The sequence below is a fragment of the Helianthus annuus genome, chromosome 13 (genome assembly GCF_002127325.2).
Source record: "Helianthus annuus cultivar XRQ/B chromosome 13, HanXRQr2.0-SUNRISE, whole genome shotgun sequence".
Classification (NCBI taxonomy): Eukaryota; Viridiplantae; Streptophyta; class Magnoliopsida; order Asterales; family Asteraceae; genus Helianthus; species Helianthus annuus.
Window position 1 is genome coordinate 113,439,138 of NC_035445.2, and position 20,262 is coordinate 113,459,399.

Consider the following 20,262-nt stretch of genomic DNA (forward strand, 5'->3'; position numbering starts at 1 on the left):
CAGTAGGTGTTGTGATGTAAGAAGGATAGATACTTGCATGTGTACACTATCCATAATGCATGTCATTGATGATAAGAAACTTGGTGTGAATAATTGGTATAACAAACCCCACCTGTTATGTTCTGTGTGACTTGTGATAGAAACATGAGATGTAAACTTGTATTGGAAAGATGTACTTGCTATACTGTGAACTGGTGTGTGTGAATGCAACATGTGTGGAAACAATAACTTGTTAATCATGAAACTGATATGCATTGGTAACCACGTTAGGGTTGGTTGATTAACTTGGAAACTGGTTACTAAACAAACCAAGCAAACCAAGGTGAGTTCACTGCTCTTTTCCCAAGCATGCATCCCGGGGAGGGATATCTGGTAATTGTTCCGGGGAGGAACGTTGGGTTATTGGGATGTTGGTTATTACACTCATTTCTATCATATAAGACCCCTTACATCTATCGATAGTTGCCGGGGAGGCAACGAGGTTATTAGTTGATAGCGCTATTAGGATTGGCACCCTCACACCGTACCGGGGAGGACGGGCGGGAACTAATTACCTTACCACTTGACCAATGCTTTGATAGAGGCATTGGGGTTGGGCAAATACATCTTGTAGCCATTTGTGGTAATCGAGTTAATAACAACATCAAAACAAAACATTGAACTGTTTTATACACACATCTGGTTACTAAACGCGTTAACAAAACTTTGAACTCACCAGCGTCGTCTGACACACTTGTGTGCATGCTTGCAGGTCGTTGGATTCTTGACATGGACTTGCTATCTGGGAGTGCTGGAGTGGTCATGTGTCGAGACTCTTGGATATATGCTCGTTGATTATGAACACTTGTTTTGAAACAATAGATTTACTATTTACTTTATGTTTTCGCTGAATAACTACTTTGATTTAACTTATGCATTGGATTTATATTTTTGCAATTAATGGAATGTTTTATTTAAATATTACGCGTAGTTCAATGTGATTGGTGGCTTAGATCCTGGTACGTCACACATCCCGCGGTGATTCCGCATGTGGTATTTTGGGGGTGTGACAAAAAATCCATACTTTTACTATCCGGAGGCTCATAACATCTCTTATATGCAAAACGGGCTTTAAAATAATTTATGAGACATTGAAAATCATTCAAACATCGAATACGGATGCAAAAACGAACAAGAAAACAAAGATCACCAGCTTGTGGCTTCCTCGTAGGGCGCGACGCCTATGGCTCTCGGCTCTCGCGTTGTGCGACAGTGAAACTGAAATGCTGTCGCGTAGCACGACAGCCCTATTTCGACAGAATACGTCCTTTTTGATGTTGCACTTATGCCCAACTATGATTTTAACCAAAACACTAACTTCTAAATTCCATAACTTTCGACCTACATATCCAAATCACATGATTCTCGTTTCTATGCGACTGTAATTTAATTACGGATCTATTTATCACCTCGGATTGCATCAATAGTTGATTTATAAGTAAACGGCTTATAATTCCCTTTATACCATTATTCGACCCTTTTAATCCTACTAGTTTACCTTCATTATAAATAACTCCTTCGTTATACTAAAAATAACACTTACCTTATGAAGAAACACTGGTTAAATGACCGGAATCAGATAAACCAGGGGTTTAAGTTCTGCATAAAAAGGGTTGGTTTCTACTCGTTCGGTTCAGGGGAAATGGATCTTCTCTTCTTCTCGACAACTGCAAAACCGACACCGTTAGACTCGCCACGGAGAGAATGGGGGTTCTCTCCATGACCACCCTCCGGCGTGAGAATAAGTATCGGTATATAAAGAAGAAGAAGTATATGTGAAGTGAAACTTGAGCATTATACCTGAATTATCTTTCTATTTATAGCCGAAGTTTGGGCGGGAAAACATGTTATTGAAATGTTAACGGAAAAGGCTAACTCCGTAAGCGGTTATTTTTCCCTCCGTTAATCTCTTTATCAAGTCTGAGAACACACGGATCGCGATCTAGATCAACGGCTGGGGCATTGCCACGTGAAAAGTGGGCAAGTGGAGATTTCTATTTAATTCCATGCCATCACCGTGACTTCAAGGGAGCCCGGGATGATGACACGTGGCCAGACGATTATAACCGTCTGGTGGTGCACGATTGAGTCTTCTAGAAGATTACTGATGTAATCCAGTGTGACTCCTTATCGTGTGGTATCAGTGAAGTAATTAATATCTAAGTCTGGGTATTATTTAAGCGGGAGTGCTTACTGGGATTTTCATCCCTCTGTTATGGAGAGAGGCGCAAGGATTCATCGGTTTCCTTTTGGCGCGCAGGTGTTGCTCGTTGTTTTTCTTCTAAGCTCTCTTTGTAAGACTAGTACGCGGCCGCGCAAGGTCTAAAGAGGGTTACAATATGAGGATGTGGTATGGTCCCAAGTGGTCAAAGCGAGGTTTTTTGGGACCTTACCCCTTCAAGTCTGTAGGATCGTTTTCAGGCCCGAATGAGTCGATCAGAAGAGTTTTACTCAAAATGAAAGGCGGAAACAGACATTTTGAGATCAATTCAGTGCACAGATTACTTAAACTGTCGATTTGATTGATTAGAATGACGTTTACAACGAGTCGACACTTCGACAGCACTTCGTGGCAAAACCGGAAGAATTCATACTGATTTCGCTCGAGAATATCCTATATATAGACATTCTGATTTTGCTTGAACACATTCAAGCGGAATCGGAAACATACTTTCGAGCGGAATCATGTGTTTAGTTTCGAGCGGAATAAGGAACTTGGTTGATTTCGCTTGGAATGACAAGTTGTCATTTCAAGCGGAATCACTCTTAATCCACTAATCTCGATTTTCGTGCCCTGATCTAATACATTCTATACAAGACTCGATACAAGACGAAGACGACAGACGGATACACCAACAAACTCCCCCTCGGATGTTGACGGAGTCTTCAGTGTCGAGTCTTCGCATCTTCAGTCTTTATCAATCTTTGGGCTTCTCTTTGAAGTATCTGACGCTGTAAGCATCCTTAATCTCTATCTTCTCTTCTCTATCATCATCAACAAACTCCTCCTCTCGAATGTTGACTTCTTCTCTATTCATTTGCACCAATATACACTCCCTCTCAAGTGTTGAATCTTTAAATTCATCAGCAACAACAATCTCAGGATCAGAACCTGGCTCTTTGTCATTCAGACTCCCCCTCTCAATCAGCTGGGATCGCAGTCTGGCTTTCACAGGTTCAGAATCCATTCCAAGATCGTGACCTAGCTCTCCTCCAGCTCAGGTTATCTGCACAATCTCTACCTCAAACATAAGTTTTATAATATAAACCATTAACTCACTCAGACACCACTTGTAAAAATCACAAAATGATCTAACATTTAGTCTCTGATGAACCACTTGTAGGAATATAGTTTTTACCACTTTGCAAAAACATTTTCTCTACAAAAATTTCTGATGACCACTTGAAAGATTTTAAACTTTTAAACACACTCTCCCAAACCAACTGACGTCATGTTTAGCACTTGGAATTTTGAAAATCAGCTCTTCAACACCAGTTGCCGAAAATCTTTTTGGAATTTTTCAAAATTTATGCTAAAACACACTAAAATCTTTTTGGGTTTTTTAATATAAGAAATGTAGTAAAGCAAAATTTACAAACAATATTTTTGTGAGTTTGTGTAAGAGGATCATATCAGTTTCTGAGACATATCACCAGCACCGTTAAGCTTCATTTCATTTTAAGTTCTAAACAATTCACCTAGATTGTCAGTATACTGGTCCACTTAAATTTTCACACAAAGTTCAAATGCTACAAGATACGAGATTAATGTTTTAAGAACTTAAACTTATTCGCATGTCCCACTACTTGAATATACTCCCGTATCCAGATCCCAATATTCAGTCTTACAGGTGAGTATACCACAGATGATATCTGTAAAGGGGTTAGATGCGAAACCGTGAGAGCTCAGGTCGGAACTTCCGGTCAGCAGAGAGATGACGGTTCGACTTTAGGTGTGTCCCCTTTAGAGGATCTTTTCTTCAACAGCAATCATTATCAATTTTATTGTTTAATCATTTTTGCTGAGGGTTGTGCTATGTTTCAAGCATTTGCAGAAAGTATTATACAGGGACTAGGTCAGAATTTCCATTCAGCAGAAGTCCCGGGATAATACCCCAGATATCACCGAGTATAAAGACCTAGTATCTCAGAAAAAAGGACCTTTCAAACAAGATTTCGGGGGTTACCCATATATTCAAGAAATGTTCCCCACGAGATAAAGCAAGTTTGAATTTTAAGGTTTATATCTCTTCACAGTCTACTAAATGTGTAAAAACCTACTGGCACATCCACAGTAAGATTGTTTATCACATTTTTAACTTTCCAATTCTTTAGCATGTTGTGATTGTCCACTGATGTACTATCATTTCCTCTTTTTCACAACAAAACTCATTTTTGATTTTATCATGTTTTTGGATTTTTCAAATTTTCTTATGTTTTTGGATTTTCTGAAATATTCTACTCACCCTAAACTGCAAACACATAAAGAAATTGAAAACAAAACTGTACAGAAATTGACAACTGTTGTATCAAGCCTCAAATCGCCATCCACTTGGCATAAACAATCAGAACTCCCCCTCACAACAAACTATTTTCCCATTAAGATTTCAAAACACTGAAGTTTGTATTAATCAAAATGGTTTTTCCGGAAAATAAGTTTTGTTGATTTTACCACTTGTAGGGACGGGGATGTGGTTCATCATATTGTCTTCAACCACTTGTAGGAAATCAAGTACAAATTAATGTCCTTGATTTACCACTTGTACGTAAAACACAATCAAATATAAAGAATGATGTCGATTCATGATCCACGATTACAAACTTGGGATCTCCGGCAAGTCAGGTTTTTCTATTCAAAGAAAATATCCACCCAAGCCTGACCAGCCTTGGGTGTTACCGAGTCATCAACACTCGGTTTCTTACCTCCCCTCTTCTTCTCGTAGAACTCTTTAACCCCTTTGACTTTTCGATCAATCATTTTTCCAAAAATATGTTTTACAGTGGGGTTAAAGGCCTTTTCAACATCAAAAACCTTTTTGTTATTATAAAATTGATTTGAAATCTCAACTTTACCAATTTTCTTCTTAAAATTTTCAGCCCGAAGTGGTGGAAAACTCTCATCATCCACAGTCGAAACTGATTCTTCACCTTTTGAAACAATGTTTGGCTCCTCTGATTTTGTGGAATCAAATTCATCGCCAGAAGATAGCTCCTCTGATTTTGACCTATCAGAATCATCGCCAGAACTATCAACAGACTTCTTAACAACCCATTTCTGGTTGTCAGATTTAGCTCTTTTGTTGTAAAACTTGTTTGAACATTCACCAATTTCAAATTTTGAGTTTTTGAATAATTAGGTTCGGTCAATTGGCGGTTCAAACTCAACCACTTTCTCTTTGAGTTTGGAAACTCCCTGTTTGGTTTGAAGTGCTTGCAATCAATTCACCGCAAGATGTCCAACTCTTCCACATTTGAAATTACCGTTATAGGTTGGTTTCTTTTGAGAACCAGAACTATAACCCTTTTTCTTGTTTAATCTTTGTTGCACTCTTGAGGTGTATTTTTTAGGTTTATCAGTAAGATTTAAATCTTTTATTTCAGAAATATTAATTTCTATTAGTTTGAAAACCTTGTTTATCATTTCAGTTTTGACACCTCTTATTGGAAATTCCTCATCAGAATATAACTTGTCCGAATCATTCAAAGTATATGCAACTTTAAATGTCTCATCATCCAAATTAGATTTTGATAACAGAAATTCATTACTATAAACTCTTTTGCCCTGTTTTTCATTTTGACCCGGAATGCTGGACTCAGGCTTTGACTCCGACATCGACTCCGACTTTGACTCCTCAGTTTCATCATTATCTAACACATGATCCACCACTTTCTTCATCAATTGAGATTGTTGATCAGTGTCAGACGATGTAAACGTGACATCAATATTTTCTGGCAAATTGACTGAGGACTCCGACTCCCACTGTAAGTTTGTAGCTTTTTGGACTCTTTCAAAATTTGGATTTCTAGGCAAATATCCATTTTCCAGCAAGGGTGGACACTTGTTGTAACTGACACCTTGTTTCTTACCAGAATTCTTTTTGTCAGTCTTTTTCTTTGTGTCATTCTTCTTCTCAGTCCTTTTCTCAGGAGTCTTTTCTTCAGAAACTGTCTGTTCTTCAGTTACTTCATCATCTTCAAATGCCTTCATGCCTTCAACAGTTGGATAAATCCTGTCAATGACATAAGAAGTACATGAGTAACTTTTCAACAAACGATTAACTCTCTCAGTCTCAATTCTTTGCAACTCCAGCTTCTGTTCAAGAGCAGCACACTTCTCGATGTAGTTGTTCACAACTTTCTGTTTGATCATAAAAGCTCCTTGGAGTGTCTTCATTGCTGTTGCTTGTTCTTCATTGGAATCATTGTACATGTTCATTGCTTTGTTCAGCATATCATATGATTCCTTCAATCTGTTCATATTATGAATCAACGTACTATTTTGTTTCTTCACTGCTTCACAATTTTCACACATTACTGGACACTTTTTCGCAACAGCTTCTTCATCAATGTTGAACTTTGGAACTTCTTTCACTTTTCTTCTCACTACCGGTACTGTTTCATCGTCACTGCTCACCGGTGTCTTTACGTTTTTCTTTTTCTTCTTGACTTTCTCATCTTCACTATCACTTTCTTCCATCATCTTCAAATGATCTCTCATTTGTTTAGCGCAACAAAAGCTGTGTGAATAGGAGCTTGGTCAGGAATATAATCATCCCAAGTGAAATTCTCCCAGCTAAACACTTCAGGTAACTTTTCGTCATCTTGATCAATTACACATGCTTTGGCATTAGTTGGAATATATTTATCCCAATTGAATCCTGTTGATGGCTTCTTCTCTTCTTGATTAACCACACAAGCTCTTTTTGAAGAATCTTCAATCACATTTCTTCCATGTGCAGTTTGTGCTTGATGTTGATGTTGTTGAGGTGGTTGTTGAGCAACTTGATGGTAAATGGCTTTCCTGTAGTAATCATTGTTGTTGAAAGGATTCTGAGCTCCACTTACTTCGCGATTGGTGCACTCCCTCTTGAAGTGTCCTTTTTCCCTGCAACGAAAACAAGTGACTTTAGTTTTGTCAAAACCTAAAGTAGAAATGTTAGCCTCACGAAGATCATCTCTTCCAGTGATTTGCTTAAATTTCTCAGCTCTCCTCAACATGCTAGCCAAACACCATTTTATGTCCATCAGCTCCATCTCTTCAGCATCGATTTGGTCGTAATCCTCTTTAGTAAGCATTGGATTCCCGATTCGACCTGCAACAAAACTACCATAAGATTCAAGAACAGTTCCCAATAAAGACATATGGCTTTTTGCTAACTCCTCAGAATATTCCTGATCATTTTCAATATTCAACACAATGTTGCATTGAAGCTTTTTGCCATTTCTTGTTGTTGAAACATTCGGATCAAATGATGGAAATGATGAGAAACTTGTATTGCTGTTTGATCCTTTTGATGAACTACCAGATGAATTCTTTGCGTTGAATGCAGTTTCAACCTTTGGTGACAAGTTGGTTGTTTTATCATTCAACCCTGCTTTGTAGTACAAACTGATGTCTTGTTCACCATCAAACACTTTCATTCTGGAAATTTTTATCTATTCCATCTCCTGAGCTTCCAATTTTTCAAAGAATTTACTCAAAGTTAGCGTGTTAAATCCTTTCTTGTTTCTGAGCATCATCAAATATGTTCCCCATGTTTCATGTGGCAATGCATCAGCTAATTTTTCAATCAACTCTTCATTATCTTTGTTGATACTCACTCTTCTCGTGTTAACCAACAAATTGCAGTATCTTTCTATAATCTGCTTTGTGCTCTCATTCTTCAAACCTCGAAACAAATCAAACTCTTTCTTTAAAAGCGATTTCTTGTTCTTGATCATTTCCTGACTACCAACAAACTTTGATCTTAATGCTTTCCAGATTGAATAAGAACTTCTGTTATGTTGCAATAAGACCATGATGACTTCTTTCACAGCTTGTTGTAGTAGACTTAGCATCATTTTCTCATTTTTGTATTTTCTTTTATCATCTGCACTCATATCTTTGATAGCAATCACCTCTTCATCGTCATTCATCGGTCTCACATACTTCGTTTCAACACCATTCCCAAGCATCTAAATAGTTAGCTTGTACCCAGTTTTCAAACCGTCCTTCCCAACCCTTATACTCCTCAATGTTCATGAGCTTAGGCGGTTTTTGCATAGTCCCCGTTTCGTTTTCTAGCATCGTGTTCTGTGCAATAGTGATCGGGGTAACCGGGGTAGCGAATGCGTTATAAAAATCCTCGTCCATGTTTCGGATGTCAAGAAATTCTCAATACAGCCTATTCAAGCGAAATATTATGTTTCACACACAAATTGTTTTCAAGCGAAACCACTAATTCAAGCGGAAGCAGTAACAACTTTCAAGCGGGATACCGTTTTGAAGCGGAATCAAGACTGAATTTTAAAGCGGGATCACTAGAAACTTTAGAGCGGAATCACTCAGCAATTTGGAACGGAATCACATTGAGCTTTCAAGCGAAATCTCTTGATTCGAGTGGAATCACCCTAAACTCTCAAGCGAAATAACAAGTTTCAAGCGAAATCAACTAGAATTACAAGCGGAATCACTGTGACGTCATCATTCAATCGAACATTTTCAAGCAGAATTATCAAAATGACTAATTTTAGTTTGAATTTTAGCCTGAAACTTTCAAGGATTCTTTAAAACATGTTTGCGAACACAATATGTGAAAATCAGCCGATTTTATCCATGAAAATTTTTGATTTTAGAAAAAGAAAGTGTAGAAATCAGAAAATGCTGCTGAATTGGTATGAACTCTTCTTCCTGAGCTCTGATACCACTTGTAGGATCGTTTTCAGACCCGAATGAGTTGATCAGAAGAGTTTTACTCAAAATAAAAGGCGGAAACAGACATTTTGAGATCAATTCAGTGCACATATTACTTAAACTGTCGATTTGATTGATTAGAATGATGTTTACAACGACTCGACACTTCGGCAGCACTTCGTGGCAAAACTGGAAGAATTCATACTGATTTCGCTCGAGAATATCCTATATATAGACATTTTGATTTCGCTTGAACACATTCAAGCGGAATCGGAAACATACTTTCGAGCGGAATCAAATGTTTAGTTTCGAGCGGAATAAGGAACTTGTAACACCCTAGTTACTAAATTACGGTTTTACATGTAAATACCACAATTTAGATGTGTAATTAAGACTACACATACTATAAAAATACGGGTTTAATAAAACTTTTACAAATCATAAGTTATTCAACATAACGTAATTAAGTTCGTCGTTTAAAATTTACGGCAAGACAATGTGTGGAAGCATGTATCTTTATCGTGTTCGGTTCTTTGCTGAGCTTGATCGTCTTTCGGCATCCAAAGTATACCTACATTTCATAAATATGAAATGCTTTAGTCATATTGGAATGATAATGTGTCTACACAAATCCGGTAATGAAAATGGAAGGAAAAAGAATCCCAACGTTAAACTCTTGATCTTAAAACAAGGAGTTCCAACTGGTCTCCACCGTAACTTACGGTGGGCACCGTAAGTTACGGTGGCTCCTGTATTACAAATCTCCTACCGTACTTCAGTAGGCAACCATCGTAACTAAATCAGCTCCACCGTAATTTACGGTGGACACCGTGAGTTACGGTGGTCCCTGCATTCAGCCTTTCTATTTTACCGCTTATTGATACGAAAACTTTCGTATCTTTCAATCCGCTTGTCCGTTTGACCTTCCGTTTCTTCCTACATGATTGTAATTTGGTCCTCCATCATATGGAGTTTAAATCCAACATTCGGTTTAACAAAATTTTAGACTTTTAAGTCTTCGTCCTATTACCCCTTTTTACCAAATTTTGACCCGTTCCATCCTTATCAAACAAACAAGTTTGTTGACCCTTATCTCTCATAAACCTATTAAATTCAATGATGTTTAACATAATAGGCTCCAATTACAGGTTCATATACCCTCTTAAACCCATTTTTACTCATATGCTTATTTTGACCCGTTAAGGGGATTTAAGCATATTTTAAGAACCAATCTCTTTCATTCGTTTCTAAATGCATATGTCCATATTTTTTTATCAAATGACCTCCCACCACAAATATAGTTGTGGTGGATTCAATGTGGTGATTTATGTATTCCAAACTTTACCCTTCAATTCATTATTCTACGGCAAAGACTCTTTATAGAGTCATTTGACCAATATTTTACATCTTTCACTTTTCATACTCATTCAAAGTATTTATTTCATCCTATCACTTATTTCCAAACAACCTTTATGGTTTGTTTGCTCAATTTCGCTTACAAGGGCGTTTTAGTAAATTTTAGTCCTTCTTTTACGACGAAGGACTTTTAGTACTTGTTTGACCCAAAAGTCCGACTTCTAACTATAGTTTTGTTTAGGAACCATTATGTTTCTAAAATGTCATAATCATGACTAAATTTATTTGGTTTACCTAAAAGATAACCAAATATCTATACTTTAACCTTGTCTAACTCTTATAGAACTCCCAAATCTACATGATGAGTTGTATCACTATACATACCTGGATCGGATCAATATATTGACCCGTTTCAGTACCTTTCCTTAGTGGCTGTAAATTGATAGCGAAGTAAGCATCCATGTGCTATTTGTTTCCTAAAATCATACAACTTGACAACCCATTAGTCGATATTGTCAAAGGGGGATAATTTCACCTTTTGACCCGTTTGGTCTAAATGACCAATTACCATTGTCAAATTGTCAAATTGTCAAATTACCATTTTGTCCTTAATGGTTATTATGATTTAACTTATATGATAACCATTAAAAGTACATGTTTCATTCGTCATGATATGATCGAATTACCGATTTAACTCATTTTTAGCCATCACTATGTTTTCTTATCATATTTGATTATCTTGTTCCGTACGACTACACTCCGGAACACCATCTCAATTAGGTATTTTTTTTCTTTTTGTAACTAATACGATGAAAGAATATTATATGATATATGACTAGTGTAAGATATACTTACCTTGCATCCATGCCACGTTTTTTTTCTTTCCGTACTCGTTCTGTTTGACCCGCTTCATCCACAAGCTTCCACCTAGCTTGTTAGGCGTCAAACTATCATCATATTTCATAAGATGGTTAATTTAGTCATTGTTAATCATAACTATTCCATCTTACGTATTTTTCTATCAAATTTATCATTCGATCTTATTAATGGTCGGTTTGACTATTAAAAGTCAAACGCCCCTTAGTACATAAAATGCACATTCAAGTTCGACAACTAGTTTAAGCATTCCAATAATTACCCGGTAGGCGTTATTTTTAGGCCCCCGTTTTAACTAAAGTTTTAACTAAGTCCATTGTCTTTTCAATATTTCAACTAGCTCAAGTGATTATCAAAACTAGTTTGTTCATTCATTTCACAAAAACTAAGGGTTCTCATCTATAAGTGGGACCCGTTCATCATATCGCTAGCATTCATCCAAACACTTAATAAGATCAAGTTCCATCTATCAATTAGTAGATAACATGATCTCATACACTTAGTTACATGAATTTGGCTACCATATTTCAGCATAACATTCAAAACCCGTTTCAATCATGTATGAACAAGTACCCAAATTCATGGTTAAATCGAACACCTTCTATTCGTTATCATGCATGTTGATTCCAAGCATAGTTATATCATCAAAATTACCATAACATTAAAACCCACTTATCTAAGTGTGTTAATTCATCAAATCCTTTAATTCATAGCATGTTATGTATGATTTTCACTTAGGGTTTCGTTCCTAAGTAAGTATACATCACTAAACTAGCCCTAGCTTCTCTAATTCATGCCTAATTCGCGATTAGGATGATTATCAACTTTTTACAACTTCACGAATCATCAAGATTTTACATACCTTACGATTCTCTTGTTCGGGTGATCGCAAATTCACGCTCGGTTGTGAATTTGGGCTTCATTTGATCGTTCAATTTGATGGATTTGTTGAAGGTTAGGGTTTGGCTCCATGGGGAGCTCCCTGATGTCGATCCAGAACACACACTTGAAGTGTGTGTTTTGTTTTGATTTTTTTTCTTTTTATTAAATAACTTTGTTAAGTTATCCCATTTTAACCCCTCATGTTTGGTTCATTATTAAGTAGGCCACAACCTACTTATTTCTAACAATATTCCCATTTATTAACTAGGTTAAACATTCCTAGTTAAATTAGTGGGTTCGGGGAATCTATAACTCAGTTCATTTTAAGTTCTGTTAATTCGGACTTCTTATGAACTTTATTTACTTAAAAACATTTATTCACGTTTTATTAAATATTAGGTTTATTTATTTAAATTCTAATATTTACCGGGTTATTTTTACCACTAACGGTATTTTACCTGCTCTTTTGTAATAACGGGGTTTAATTACCAAACCCGTTTTCGGGGTGTTACAAGTCTACCCCCCTTAAAGAGGTTTCGTCCTTGAAACCTTTTCTTACATAATTTATTGAGTTTCAACCCAATGTACATAAACTAAGTAATCTTCTAAGTATTACTCACACTTTGACCATTTGTTAGTGTCATCAGACAAATATGGCAACATCTTTTAATTACACAACATATGTATCTTTTATGTTTGCTATTTGAATTCCTATCAGAATTCTTATTTGTAAAAACGTCATTTCTTACCAAAACCGAAGTTTTAGTTTAGGATTTCCTCTTTGTCTTTTGTCAATTATCCATACCAGGATATTGACAGTCCGTAACTTATTCTTTTAAAGTCTTAGTTTTATGTGGGAATTCTCTATTGGTTCCCTCGCTCGTCTAAGTAACCCGTAGATTCTTTCACTTAGCCTCGTAGGCTATTTCTTTAGGCTTTCACCTCTTTAGGGTGTTGCCTTTATGATTCTTTTCCTTTTTATTCATGACTCATGGGTCAGTTTAGTCCCGTAGACCATTACACTAAATTAATATCCCGTAGATTATGATGATCCCGTAGATCATCTTTTATTCAAGTCTTTATTCAAATGTGTATACGTTTATATACGCATATGGCGTTAAGACACCCCTTTTTATGTTTAGAATTATTCACCTTTACTTTTTGGATTTCGTTTGACTTTGACCATAGTCTAAGGCTACATTGTTTTCTTTCGAATTACCTTTCCGACTTCTTGACTTCTAACGTCAATTACACGTCGGTTTGCCCTACACTTACCGTTACTCGGTTCTTACTTATACTTCTTTACGTCCCATTACCCGGGTTCTTTTATTTTAATGTTTTTAGCGCTTATAACCCTTTGCATAGGTTTATTAATATTTTGTGCTTTTATTTATTCGGTTCGCACTTACTTACTTTAGCAAGTGTCATCCTTTATTAAATTTGTCTGACTTGTTCGTGTGAAAATTTATCACTTATGAATATCAAACTTCAATCTTTGTTCGACCCGTTCAACTTTAAAATAGTTGAACATGATTTATCAAAACTTCTATTTACTTCATCTTGTCGTCTTTTAGTCATGACTCAAAATCCAAGTCTTTTAGCTTTCCATCCGAGTTCCCGTTTCTCGATCTATGCGTGTGTTTAAATCCTTACCCATCAACCGGGTGTTTTACCGAAGTCGTTATTACTGCAACCCTCCCGGTATGCATTAAGACCTCGCTTCATTTTTATATTCCGACTTTGTCCTCGAGTTTGACGTTTTACAAAAACGACCCGTTTAGAGACATATTCGCATTTTCCGGGTTCGATTGTAAGTACACTACCTCCCAATGCATATCTTGATCATTTTACATGTTTATATTCTTCGGGTTCGAGTGTAAGTACACCCCCTCCCAATACACGTCTACATTATTTTACATGTTTGCATTTTCCGGGTTCGAGTGTAAGTACACCCCCTCCCGATACATGTCTACATCATTTTACATGTTTGCATTTTTCGGGTTCGAGTGTAAGTACACTCCCTCCCGATACATGTCTACATCATTTTACATGTTTGCATTTTCCGGGTTCGAGTGTAAGTACACCCCCTCCCGATACATGTCTACATCATTTTACATGTTTGCATTTTCCGGGTTCGAGTGTAAGTACACCCCCTCCCGATACGTATTCTGATCATCTTACGTGTTTCTTTGTCCCTTCACTCGGGCTCATTATCCTAATGTAATACGCTTCCGTCACTCGGCTGTGCGTTTACATTATTATCAAATATTTTGCTCATTCGATTCTTTTGGGTACTTTTTAATTTGTCCCATTTACCCCATCCTTACTACATCAGATGTAAATGTGTCCGCTATAAGAAACTCATGGTATCATGTGCCACTACTTACTTGGCCAGAGTAAGCGATTAACACATGACATACACGACCCTTTTATAGTTTTCACATCACACCCCATGTAAGTAACACCTCTATTTAGTTTTCTTGGAAATAATATCCTGGATAGGTATTCTATTCAGGTTTCCCAAGTTTCTAATTTACATATGTGACAGTCTTTCTTTACATGTTTGTTGCATATTGCTAATTGCGCGATTATATTTAAAAGCACACACATGATAATGCTTGCCCCGACGGGCGTTTCTTGCCATTAACCTTGTTCGCGGTCCTTACGCGATTTAGTCCTTACTGAGCATGTTCCTCTTGAGACTGTTCCTCTATCACATCCTTAATTTGTTTAACCTTTATCATCTTTAAATGCAAGTGTCCTTCAATCAAGACATTCACAAAAGTTAATAATGTCAACTTTACTAAATGCCCGTATCATAATACAAGACTTTTGTACTATATGTGTCAACGCACGAAATGTTGTTAACTATATCTATCATTTAATTGGGGTAACGTGTATTACACGATAACCCTATGTGTTGTTTACAACACTTTAATACGCTAAACGATTAACATACATACACTTACCGGATTTGCGATCAAGCATCGAACCGAACACCAATCTTTATTAAGAGCATAAGGTTTAAGTCCAAGCATAGTTTTCCCACCATACTTGAATCTCTTAAACCAGGGCTCTGATACCAACTTGTAACACCCTAGTTACTAAATTACGGTTTTACATGTAAATACCACAATTTAGATGTGTAATTAAGACTACACATACTATAAAAATACGGGTTTAATAAAACTTTTACAAATCATAAGTCATTCAACATAACGTAATTGAGTTCGTCGTTTAAAATTTACGGCGAGACAATGTGCGGAAGCATGTATCTTTATCGTGTTCGGTTCTTTGCTGAGCTTGATCCTCTTTCGGCATCCAAAGTATACCTACATTTCATAAACATGAAATGCTTTAGTCATACTGGAATGATAACGTGTCTACACAAATCCGGTAATGAAAATGGAAGGAAAAAGAATCCCGACGTTAAACTCTTGATCTTAAAACAAGGATTTCCAACTGGTCTCCATCGTAACTTACGGTGGGCACCGTAAGTTACGGTGGCCCCTGTATTACAAATCTCCTACCATAATTCAGTAGGCAACCACCGTAACTAAATCAGCTCCACCGTAACTTACGGTGGATACCGTAAGTTACGGTGGTCCCTACATTCAGCCTTTCTATTTTACCGCTTATTGATACGAAAACTTTCGTATCTTTCAATCCGCTTGTCCGTTTGACCTACCGTTTCTTCCTACATGATTGTAATTTGGTCCTCCATCATATGGAGTTTAAATCCAACATTCGGTTTAACAAAATTTTAGACTTTTAAGTCTTCGGCTTATTACCCCTTTTTACCAAATTTTGACCCGTTAGATCCTTATCAAACAAACAAGTTTGTTTGACCCTTATCTCTCATAAACCTATTAAATTCAATGATGTTTAACATAATAGGCTCCAATTACAGGTTCATATACCCTCTTAAACCCATTTTCACTCATATGCTTATTTTGACCCGTTAAGGGGATTTAAGCATATTTTAAGCACCAATCTCTTTCATTCGTTTCTAAATGCATATGTCCACATTTTTTTATCAAATGACCTCCCACCACAAATATAGTTGTGGTGGATTCAATGTGGTGATTTATGTATTCCAAACTTTACCCTTCAATTCATTATTCTACGGCAAAGACTCTTTATATAGTCATTTGACCAATATTTTACATCTTTCACTTTTCATACTCATTCAAAGTATTTATTTCATCCTATCACTTATTTCCAAACAACCTTTATGCTTTGTTTGCTCAATTTTGCTTACAAGGACGTTTTAGTAAATTTTAGTCCTTCTTTTACGACGAAGGACTTTTAGTACTTGTTTGACCCAAAAGTCCGACTTCTAACTATAGTTTTGTTTAGGAACCATTATGTTTCTAAAATGTCATAATCATGACTAAATTTATTTGGTTTACCTAAAAGATAACCAAATATCTATAATTTAACCTTGTCTAACTCTTATAGAACTCTCAAATCTACATGATGAGTTGTATCACTATACATACCTGGATCGGATCAATATATTGACCCGTTTCAGTACCTTTCCTTAGTGGCTGTAAATTGATAGCGAAGTAAGCATCCATGTGCTATTTGTTTCCTAAAATCATACAACTTGACAACCCATTAGTCGATATTGTCAAAGGGGGATAATTTCACCTTTTGACCCGTTTGGTCTAAATGACCAATTACCATTGTCAAATTGTCAAATATTGTCAAATTACCATTTTGTCCTTAATGGTTATTCAGATTTAACTTATATGATAACCATTAAAAGTACATGTTTCATTCGTCATAATATGATCGAATTACCGATTTAACTCATTTTTAGCCATCACTATGTTTTCTTATCATATTTGATTATCTTGTTCCGTACGACTACACTCCGGAACACCATATCTCAATTAGGTATTTTTTTTCTTTTTGTAACTAATATGACGAAAGAATATTATAAGATATATGACTAGTGTAAGATATACTTACCTTGCATCCATGCCACGTTTTTTTTCTTTCCGTACTCGTTCTGTTTGACCCGCTTCATCCACAAGCTTCCACCTAGCTTGTTAGGCGTCAAACTATCATCATATTTCATAAGATGGTTAATTTAGTCATTGTTAATCATAACTATTCCATCTTACGTATTTTTCTATCAAATTTATCATTCGATCTTATTAATGGTCGGTTTGACTACTAAAAGTCAAACGCCCCTTAGTACATAAAATGCACATTCAAGTTCGACAACTAGTTTAAGCATTCCAATAATTACCCTGTAGGCGTTATTTTTTGGCCCCCGTTTTAACTAAAGTTTTAACTAAGTCCATTATCTTTTCAATACTTCAACTAGCTCAAGCGATTATCAAAACTAGTTTGTTCATTCATTTCACAAAAACTAAGGGTTCTCATCTATAAGTGGGACCCGTTCATCATATCGCTAGCATTCATCCAAACACTTAATAAGATCAAGTTCCATCTATCAATTAGTAGATAACATGATCTCATACACTTAGTTACATGAATTTGGCTACCATATTTCATCATAACATTCAAAACCCATTTCAATCATGTATGAACAAGTTCCCAAATTCATGGTTAAATCGAACACCTTCTATTCGTTATCATGCATGTTGATTCTAAGCATAGTTATATCATCAAAATTATCATAACATTAAAACCCACTTATCTAAGTGTGTTAATTCATCAAATCCTTCAATTCATAGCATGTTATGTATGATTTTCACTTAGGGTTTCGTTCCTAAGCAAGTATACATCACTAAACTAGCCCTAGCTTCTCTAATCCATGCCTAATTCGCGATTAGGATGATTATCAACTTTTTACAACTTCACGAATCATCAAGATTTTACATACCTTACGATTCTCTTGTTCGGGTGATCGCAAATTCACGCTCGGTTGTGAAATTGGGCTTCATTTGATCCTTCAATTTGATGGATTGGTTGAAGGTTAGGGTTTGGCTCCATGGGGAGCTCCCTGATGTCGATCCAGAACACACACTTGAAGTGTGTGTTTTGTTTTGATTTTTTTTTCTTTTTATTAAATAACTTTGTTAAGTTATCCTGTTGGTGCAGTCATCTGTCGTCTTCGTCTTATGTCGAGTCTCGGGTTCGGTGCGGATTTGATCATGCATATGTCATCATCTTTGATGATGACATCATAAGATGACATCATCATTGTATCATATTCACTAAAAGACAAAATTGTGAATGGTCCAATGAGAAGCTTTAGTTTGAATAGTTGACCATTTGAAAAGCATGATCGTTTGAAGTTGTAGGCCGTTTGAAACGTGACCGTTTGAAGATGTCTTGTTAGTTTTAAACGGTCAGGGGTCTTCTATATATAGGTTTCAAACTGTCATCATTTGTAAGATTTTAGTTTCCGACGCCGAGGTGCCGTCGAAGTGTCTACGTGCTGTAATCTGTTACAAGATGAATAAACAAGACATTTATAGTGAATACAAGTTGAACGAAGACCGAATCAATGAATTCCGCCTCTGATTCGGTGTGAGCACTCTTCTGATCGACTCTTCAAGTCGTTTCACGATCCTACATGCGGTATCAGAGCTCAGGAGGAAGAGTTCTTACCGTTTAGCTCGTTTTCGCTAGCAAATTCTGATCTTCTACACCTTCTTTCAAAATTTGATACTTTTCACGGTTAAAAACGGCTGATTTTCACATATAAGATACATAACAGTGTTTTAATCAACCCTTGAAAATATCAAATCAAAACTCAACGTAAAACTGAATGGATTGAAAATTGATGACCGTTTGAACGAGCCTTGCCTGTCCGTTTGAAATCTGCAACCTAGAAACTGGACTGTCTCGTTTGAAATTAATCCATCCCGTTTGAAAAACACCTTTTCGTTTGAAGCTAGCCATACAGTTTGAAAGTGAATCAGTGTTTCATGTGATTGTGCATTGTGTTGTGTGTAATATTGAATTTGAGCATGTCAGTCGGTCACATGTGAGTGCTTAGTTCAAGAAATAGCATGTGATTTTAGTTTGTCAGTCTACCTTTGTATCGGTTCTATCAAGTAAACCTTGAAACTTGAATTGGGTAGTTGGACGTGATTCTCATAAATTGACACTTGATAAATATAAAGTTGCATGTGATATAGTCATTGACCCAAGATTCATTGTGCGGCCCAATCAGAATTCATGCACACTTAATATTGTTGACCAAGATAAATTGATACAACCCATGTGCTGAATATAGTGGCCCTATCAAATTGAAGACATAACTGATTTTGTCGACCACTAAGATTGTGAGGCCCAATTAAATTTGCATTAAAAAATTGAATCAGATCTTGTGACATTATACTTTCTCTCGGCCCAATGAGAATTTAGAAGAAATTAATATTGTCGGGTTGTGAATTCAGTTTGCATGTGATTTTGATTTCATCAAGAAGTGTTAGTCCATTAATTGAGCGGCCCAATCAGAAGTATCTTAGCATTGTTTGTTGATTATTCTCGGCCCAATCATTGTTTAGTGCAGCCCAATTCATATTCTATTTAATTGAAAGGGTGTTTTGAGTGAACTTTGTCGGCTACTGTGAATTGTTTGGCCCAATCAAAGGGATTCATGACAACGGCCCAATGATCATGTGTTTAACATAGAGGCCTGTCACGTGATTAAAAGGATTGCGGCCCAATCATAGAGTGTTGGAAATTTAGTTTGTCGGTTTGTTATAATCATTGATCAAAGGCCCAAGTTTCATTATCATCGACCCAATCAGTAAAGGCCCAATCAGATTGTTTGAACAATTTGTGTTTGAAAGATGGACAAGATGTTTGATGAAAAGGAGAATGAGTTGATTGAAAGGTTAAATAGATTTGGTTGGTATCATACGAGTATGTATGAAAAAGATGATAAGAAGATTTGGACTCTTAGACTTGACAGGTTTGCTTGTCAACAGGATGAGACAGTGAAAGAGATGGGAAAGAGATTTGATTACTTGATGGACAAATTAAAATCATTTGGAATAAAATTGACAGATACTGAAAAAATATCGAAGTTGGCAGACGCTTTACCTGCCGAATGGGATGAGGTTTTAGAGAAATTAAAACAAAAGCCTAAATTTCTGAAATTATATCCATCTGATTTCATCAGTAAACTTCAAAAGCATCATTATAAAAATTCTGATAAGAAGAAGCTATTGATGAATAAAATTATAGGAAATCTAAATGAAATGAATTTGGGAAATCTAGAT